The sequence below is a fragment of the Galeopterus variegatus genome, unplaced genomic scaffold (assembly GCF_000696425.1).
Source record: "Galeopterus variegatus unplaced genomic scaffold, G_variegatus-3.0.2 Scaffold2033, whole genome shotgun sequence".
Taxonomy (NCBI): domain Eukaryota; kingdom Metazoa; phylum Chordata; class Mammalia; order Dermoptera; family Cynocephalidae; genus Galeopterus; species Galeopterus variegatus.
In genome coordinates, this window is record NW_007728144.1 from 319,453 (window position 1) to 327,256 (window position 7,804).

Genomic DNA, 7,804 nt, shown 5'->3' on the forward strand with positions numbered 1-7,804 from the left:
TTTAGTTCAATGTGGAAAACCAGACCTGACCAACTCACCGCAACTAAACACATTAGGATAGTGTGGAGGATTGTTACTTGTCTGACTCCCCCCATGGGGAGAACTGGTGCCTTGATACAGACAACAGCCTTAGAGAGATCTGTCTAGGACATGGTGGCATTAACACTGCAGTTTACTACTGGACATTTCTATGATTCAGGAGCGGAACTCATGTTACCTGCTGCTAGGATCCCTGAGTGAAAAGGCAGATCTCAGTGCTGGTGACATCGACTGAATTAAAAAATGATGTGAACTGCTTCATAGTCAGGGTGTTATCTCCTGGAAACAGATCACAGCTGTAAAACCATCCATCCATCTTTGTTAAACGATCAATCTGCTTTAACAAGGTTGAGTTTATTGATAGTGAAGGGAGAAAAGGGTAATGGTACATAAAGTGAGATTTGCTGTGTTGCTCTTGAACTACTTGTCTATGGTTTTGATTCGAAGGGTTCTCAATTTGATACTTGATGCAATATGCATCACCCATAAAATTAAAAGAGCTCTAGGAAATAGGGACAAAAACACTTAATAGAGAAAGTTAATGTATTTGTTAATGGCCACCTAGGCAGTCCTTCAACAAATGCTTTCTGGATTGGCATGATGGAGTGGGTGTGTTATAAGATCGAGCAGATACAAAGGGGAGCATGACATCATCCCCACTCTAAAAGAGTTCGCATTTGAATGCAAACAAGACACCAGTAAGGACAAAGCAATGCCTGCCTTGGGCTTGGGAAGGAATAACAAGAAACTCGAGTCCTGAGGGAAGATAAGGAAGAGTTCTGCTTTTGAACATGGAGGAGTGGGCCTGAAGTCCCTGATCTCCCCTGAGAACAACACAAAACACTGGACAAATTAGGAAACATATAATCGAAAGCATCAAGTTGAAAAAAAAAAAAAAAAGAAAGCATCAAGTTGCTAACTTGCCAGTAAAGAAATAAGGCCAAGTTGGAGAAGGAGCAAACACAGGACCAAGGTCAGCCTGACATTCAGGGCCAATTTCTCCAAGTTTCATCAGTGAATTCTGGAAGAGACTACTGAGAGCACAGAAGCCGAGCAGTTTTGCACACATGCATGGGCTTTGGTTGGGACACAGATGAAATAAAAGTGGACAGGAAACACACTGGCCTTTGTAGGGACTGAGCCTGCAGGGAATTATCTCAATTGCTGACTGGATTAAAGACATCCAGTGTTGCTAACACCTCTGACCACCTAAGCAAACTCCCGTCTTTTCTGCAGCAAGATAACATCATTCTAGGCCTCAATTTTTCTGTAAATATTTTTCTCAATGTCTTGCATCCAATAAAAAATGACTAGAGATATGGCAGCAGAAGACAATGTCATATGATTGAAACCTAAAGGACACTATATAAGACTCAGAGGGGATCCAGGTAATAAAGTTAACATTGAAAGAAAGTGAGCTGAAATGCCAGGTACCAATCAAGCTTTATTAAAGAAAAGAAACCTGCTGGGCTGCACTCAAAATGGAGAGCAGCACCAGGCGTTGGGGTGGGAAAGCTTATATATGCTGTAGGGCACCAGGGCTGGCTGATGCAATCGAGGAGGAGCATTACACTAGTGTGGAAGCTCCATCTGGCTGATGGAACCAGTGTGGAAAATTGAGCCTATGCAGAAGCCAAAAGGGTTCTATTTTGCAGAAGTCATGAGGTTTCTCAGAAGGAAAAGGGGGCAGGGGCTGGTGGCCATTTTGTGCTTGGCCTTGCCTAAAATGGTGCTGGTTATGTTCAAAACCTATCAAACATGTGGGTACCAGTACCTCCTCTACCCCTAAATAAATTACAAACAAGAATGTATGAAGGGAAAGAAAAATGCAGATTACAGAAATCAAGGCAAAAAGGAAAAGCACAATACTGCACTGATGGAATTTGGCACATATATTGCAGAAACTATTTTTTTTTAAATTACAGTTGTCTACATTGGTCGACACACTCGTTCATGCAACAGTATTTGTATCTATGAACACATGAACATCTCACTCTTTTGTGGCCATCATTTTTACTTCATATGTTTCAGAAAGTCCATCTACATTCATCTTCAGCATTTTTTTTTCCCCTTTTTGTCTTTTTTACTGACCAGTAACGGGATCGCAACCCTCGGTGTCGCGCCCGTACCGGGGACCGGCAACGGGATTGCAACCCTCGGTGTTGCGCCCGCACCGCGCTCAGCCAGTGAGCGGGAACTGGTCTCCACATGGGATCCGAACCCTCGGCGGGAGCGCCGCCACACTCCCAAGCAGCGCACTCTCCAGTGCACCACCGGGCCGGCCCCATCTTCAGCATTTTGAATTCAGCTTCCTTTGCTGCTATTGTAAGACTGGCCCGAAAGTGTGAATCTTACTTGTTGAGAAGGCTCATCTCGCAAAGACCAAGAGACAGAGATCGTTGGAATCAAGCAAGAGGTTTTTATTCCAGCATGCTGGGGTTGCTCCGTCTTCAGGACAGAAGCAGCCCCGAGCTCTTAACACAAGCACTTTTTATACAGTTTGGTAGGCAGACTTTGGCAACAGGATGAGTTGTACACAGCTTTTTGGTCATCTGAGGTGATTTTTAATTTCATTGGTGGCCTTCAGTGGGGTGGTACACAGACGAGGAACTGGGGAATTGACCAACAGCCCACCCCTTGTGTGGTTAGGCCCTTCCTGGAACTGGGTGAACTTTGGGCTCTTTGGAAAGTCCCTTCCCCCTGGCAATGGAAAGTCCTAATCTTCTGGTAACGGAAAGTCCTAAGTACCTGGTATTGTTTACCAAAAAGGCTGGGGGTTATCTTTACCTCTACACTATCACAGAGTTCAATGCATCACAGTTGCCTTCCAGTTTCTTTTTGGTTTCTGTAAAGGAAAAAAGTTTTCTTTGTGTGTGTGCACATGGACCTGAGAACTTGGTTGGGGTGGGGAGAGGAGAAGGCTAATAACCCTGAAGGCAGGAAGCCATTCTTCAGACTCTCAGTGCAAATCCATGTCCATTCTGTGGGGACTTCTTCCCAACAAACGTACCTTCTGGGATACAAGTATTACACCTCAAGGCTCTCACTTTGAACCCTTGAATCTGTTGGGACTTTAAGACAGATTTGAGAGAAGACATTAAAAAAGTATGCACAACAGTGTGAACGTACTTAACACTACTGAATTGTGCACTTTAAAATCATTAAGATAGTTAATTTTATGTTATCTGTATTTTACCATAATTAAAAATTTTTTTAATTGAAAAGGAAGTAGTTATGTTACTTCTCTGAGTTATATAATCTCTGGGTGTAACTTTTTGCTACCTGCTCCTGCTCGATCTTCAGCCGAGCATTTTCCTTCTCTATGTGCTCATTTTTGGACTTCACTTTTGATTCTCTGATACCAGCTTTATTAAGGGTGATCTGAACCTAACACAAAACATTCTCAATAATGACTTAATTCCCAAGAGCAGAAATTCCAGGTAGATACAATTTAATTTCCTAAAACATAAAATATGTGTTCCTCATCAAAGCTAAGGTATACAGTAGAAATCTGGTAGCACAGGTGGGTAGCTTGCCTCAGAAATTCCTGAGGTGTTCACTCAAATAACATTGCCTTGGGTTGAATGTCTCCCCAAAACTTAGTCCCCACTGTGACAGTGTAAAGAGGGTAGGAAATTCTATCATGGTCATTGAAAGACAAGGCCTTGAAGAGGTGATTAGATTGTAGGACCATGCCCTAGTGAATGGATGAAAAATGGTGGTCACGGTATTTGTTATAAGCAACAGAAACAGACTAATAAAAACATCTTTGACCGGTGCGCTCACAGCGCTCACTGGCTGAGCGCGGTGCAGCCGGTCTCAAAAAGGACAAAAAAAAAAATCTTTCACATTCTCAGTAGATTTTTCTTTCTCCAATATGTACACATAGGGTGGAAACAAACACGTACTAAGATTTCAATAAAAACACTGGGTAATTTGAAAAAGAAATGTCAACCAAACATATCCCATGGCTACCTCTCTATTTCATGGGAAAGTGGCTGATCCAGTTTGGGACAAGGAGAAATGTCAAGTATGTAAAGAAATGAGGAACAAAGAAAAGTTTTCAGGCATAAAAATGTTGTGGCATCTGCAACATTCCTGCTTTTGAGATAATGGGATAGATGCCTGGATGACAAGAAGAAAATAAAGAAGGAGAAAAATTGTTGAAGTCAAACAATTCAAATGAACTTAATAAAACAGCCTTTCTTAATGGAAAAAATATGAAAAGGGAATAAGAGGGGTCTTCAAAAGTTTCACAGAAAATGCATATTATGAAAAAACTATGCATGGATATCAAATTTTTTTTTGCACCAATAAACTTGTACTAACTAGTTTTATCATGTTTGACCAAGATCTACTCTGAGGCACTGAGAAGAATAAGACATCAGTATGAAACAAGCCCTTATTAGAGCAGCATGAATTCTGGTAAAATTGAAGTATGAAGAAACATTGAATTTATGGTGAAGCTTGGGTGGAAGAATGGTGACATAAGATGACACTGATGCTTTATGAAAAGCTTATGAAGACAACGTTTCAAAGAAATCAGCAGTTTACAAATAACTCGCTTTAAGGAGGGATGAGATAGCCAGTAGCAGACCATCCATGTCAATTTTTGAGGAAAAGATTAATCTTGTTAGTGCCCTAACTGAAGAGGACTGAAAATTAACAGCAGAAACAATAGCCAACACCACAGACATCTCAACTGGTTCAGCTTACACAGGGCTGACTGAAAAATTACAGTTGAGCAAACTTTCTGCTCGACAGATGTATTAGTCCATTTCTGTTGCTTATAACAAAATACTTGGAACTGGGTGATTTATAAAGAAAACAAAATCTCTTGCTTACAGTTTTCAAGGCTGGGAAGTCCACAGTGCAGGCAACACATCCGGTGAGGGTCTTGGTGGTGGCGACAGGGTCCCAGGGGTCTCACATAGCAGAAAATAACAGAGCAAGAGAGAGAGTTCCTCATGCACTCTCCTTTTAAAACCCTCAGAACCATTCCCATGACCACCATTTTTAATCCATTTACTAAGCATGGTCCTACAATCTAATTACCTCTTCAAGGCTCCACCCTGCAATTACCCTAATAAGATTTCCCACCCTCTTAACAGCCACAGTGGGTGTCAAGTTTTGGGGGGACATTCAACCCAAGGCATTGGAGGCCAAAACTGTGACACCCAAATCAACCGCACACAAGAGCAGAGCTTTCAGTGGAAATTTGAAACAAGTGAGGTCAGGATCCTGAAGCATTTCTTCGAAGAACAGTAGGAGGAGCTGAAACATGGTTTTCCCAGTATGATCCTGAAGACAACACCCAATCAAAGCCATGGCTACCGAGAGGTAGAAATGGTCCAGTTAAAGCAAAACACACTGGTCAAGAGCAAAGTTCATAGCAACAGTTTGGGGGAATGCTCAAGGCATTTTTCTTGTTGACTTTCTGGAGGGCCAAGGAACAATACATCTGCTTATTATGACAGTGTCTGGAGAAAGTTAGCCAAAGCATTAGGAGAAAAACACCTGGGAAACCTTCACCAGAGGCCTTCATCACCACAACAAAGCTCCTGCCCATTCTTCTCATCAAACAAGGGCAACTTTGTGAGAGTTTCTATGGGAAATCATTAGGCATCTACCTTACAGTCCTGATTTGGCTCCTTCTGACTTCCTTTAGTTTCCTAATCTTAAAAAAATCTGTAAAGGGCACTCATTATAAAAAAGACTGCGTTGACATGGTTAAATTCCCAGGACCCTCAGTTCTTTAGGGGTGAACTAAATGGCTGGTACCATCATTTACAAAAGTGTCTTGAACTTGATGAGCTTATGTTGAGAAATAAGTTTATATTTTTTATTTTTATCTTTCAATTCCATTTTTCTATGAACTTTTTGAAGTCTTTTCATATAACAAATTTTCACACTGAAAATTCTCTTTCAGCATTAAGAGGAGCAGGGACTGTTCCACTTGGCTAAATATCTTCCCTCATCTCTCATATATTTTCTCAGTCTTCCTATGTTATCTTGGAGGGAAGTGCTGAAGTATGTGATAATTATACAGACTGGGAAAATAAAACATACTTTTTTGTCCCATAAATTGAAAAAGACATTGTGGTATTAGTATGTCAATTCCAGGTCATTGTTCAGAAGAAGGTTCAGCCCCCAGACTCCCACATCTTAACTGTGGTGAACAGCAAGAGAGCCAAAGAAATCTATCACAATTCAAACACAAGTCTGTGGCAATAGCATACAGTCGATATCCTGTATTTTTCATTCAGGATAACACGATTGTCCAGTTGCTTTCTTCTCTTCCATACTAGATGTCAGTCAATTTGCCCAAGAAACAGCTTGGAAGCATAGAACCATTCTCCATAGTTGGAATATGTGTTGTCTTGCCCTTGTACAGTATATTAGAAACTGGGTAAATGACACAGCTGTTCAAAAGCCAAACATCTCCCTCACTCTGCTCCCCTCCAGGGCTGTTGTCAAGTTATCCATGGTGACACCTTAAATTCAGCCCACTTATGTGCCAGGTCCACAGTGCACTGCCTGTCACTCCTGGAAGAATGATGCCATCTACCAGAGGAGTTGCCAGTTCTTTTCCATCTTCATTTACCCAGTAGTGAAAAAGATTCATGGTTCCACCTTCAGTTTTATCTGATTATCTTTTTCACAGAGTCACAGAACCTGCTGATACCTGCTGTCCGTTGCTTCACATTAAGTCAAAGAGATTTCCTTTCATCTTGCAGTCCCCAGTCCACCTTCCCAGCCTCTTACATACTTTGGATTGGCCCACAGGGACACTGTATTAAAGCTTCCCCTTGAAAAACAAGGTTCCACTGGGCTCACGATTAGCAAGAACAGGGTTTTCTTTGGTAGGCTTCTTGAGTCTAAGAGAAGGCTCAGTTTGAATGACTGTAGGATAAATATATACCAGCAGATGTTGAGTACGGGACCCATTCTTGATTCAATTTCACAAGCTGTTGAATACACTCTAAAAACTCTTCCTTGTCAAATACCAGTAAAGTTGCCTACACAGCAGATTGGTGCTTTCTGTACGTGTTGAGGTTTGGCTGCAACAATTAAATTTTATTATCTATTCAAAATGTCTTTAATCCTTCAAATAATTCCACTGAATAGTGGAAAGCCAATGATCCAGGATGCAGTGACAAGTTCCGGAGAGGCTTGAGATTAGATTTCTCCCATCCAAACTCTGAGGACCACTCCTCTGTTAACATGTTATCCATGAACGCAGTTCTGAAAACCAGAGTATTTGGGTCTGGCTTTTTCTTTGAAATGGTAGCTGGTATGATTATTACATCTTTAGCCGTAAAAGTCTCCACCACCTCTTTCTGATCCTCATTCTCTGGTACAGTCTGTGGAGCATCCGTTACTACAGTCAATTCCAGAGGCTAGGTGTAGGCATGGCCATGCTTCCTTTTGACCTGTAGGGGAGAATCCTTCCTTGCATCTTCCAGCTTCTGGTAACCGAGGTGTTCCTTGGCTTGCAGCTGTGGCATTTCAATCTCTGTCTCTGTTTCATGGAGATCTTCTTCAAGAGACTTTCAAACAGTATTTTGACAGCACATCATAAAGACAAAACACACACACAAATGCCTACACCAAGAACTCCTAAACTGTGTTTAGTGAGTTTGTTGTTAGTGTTAATAATATACAAATATTAAAAGAAAGTGAATATACAATGTAGTTGATTATTATGTCCCATCACCGAAACCTCCCTCCCTCCTCCCTCTCTCCCCTCCCACTCAAGTGTGTC

At 41.5% G+C, this 7,804-nt stretch overlaps 1 pseudogene; it reads right to left on the reverse strand.

Moving 5' to 3' along the window:
• Window positions 1-6,301: 6,301 nt before the first annotated feature.
• LOC103596502 lies at window positions 6,302-7,439 on the reverse strand (annotated as a pseudogene).
• Window positions 7,440-7,804: the final 365 nt, after the last annotated feature.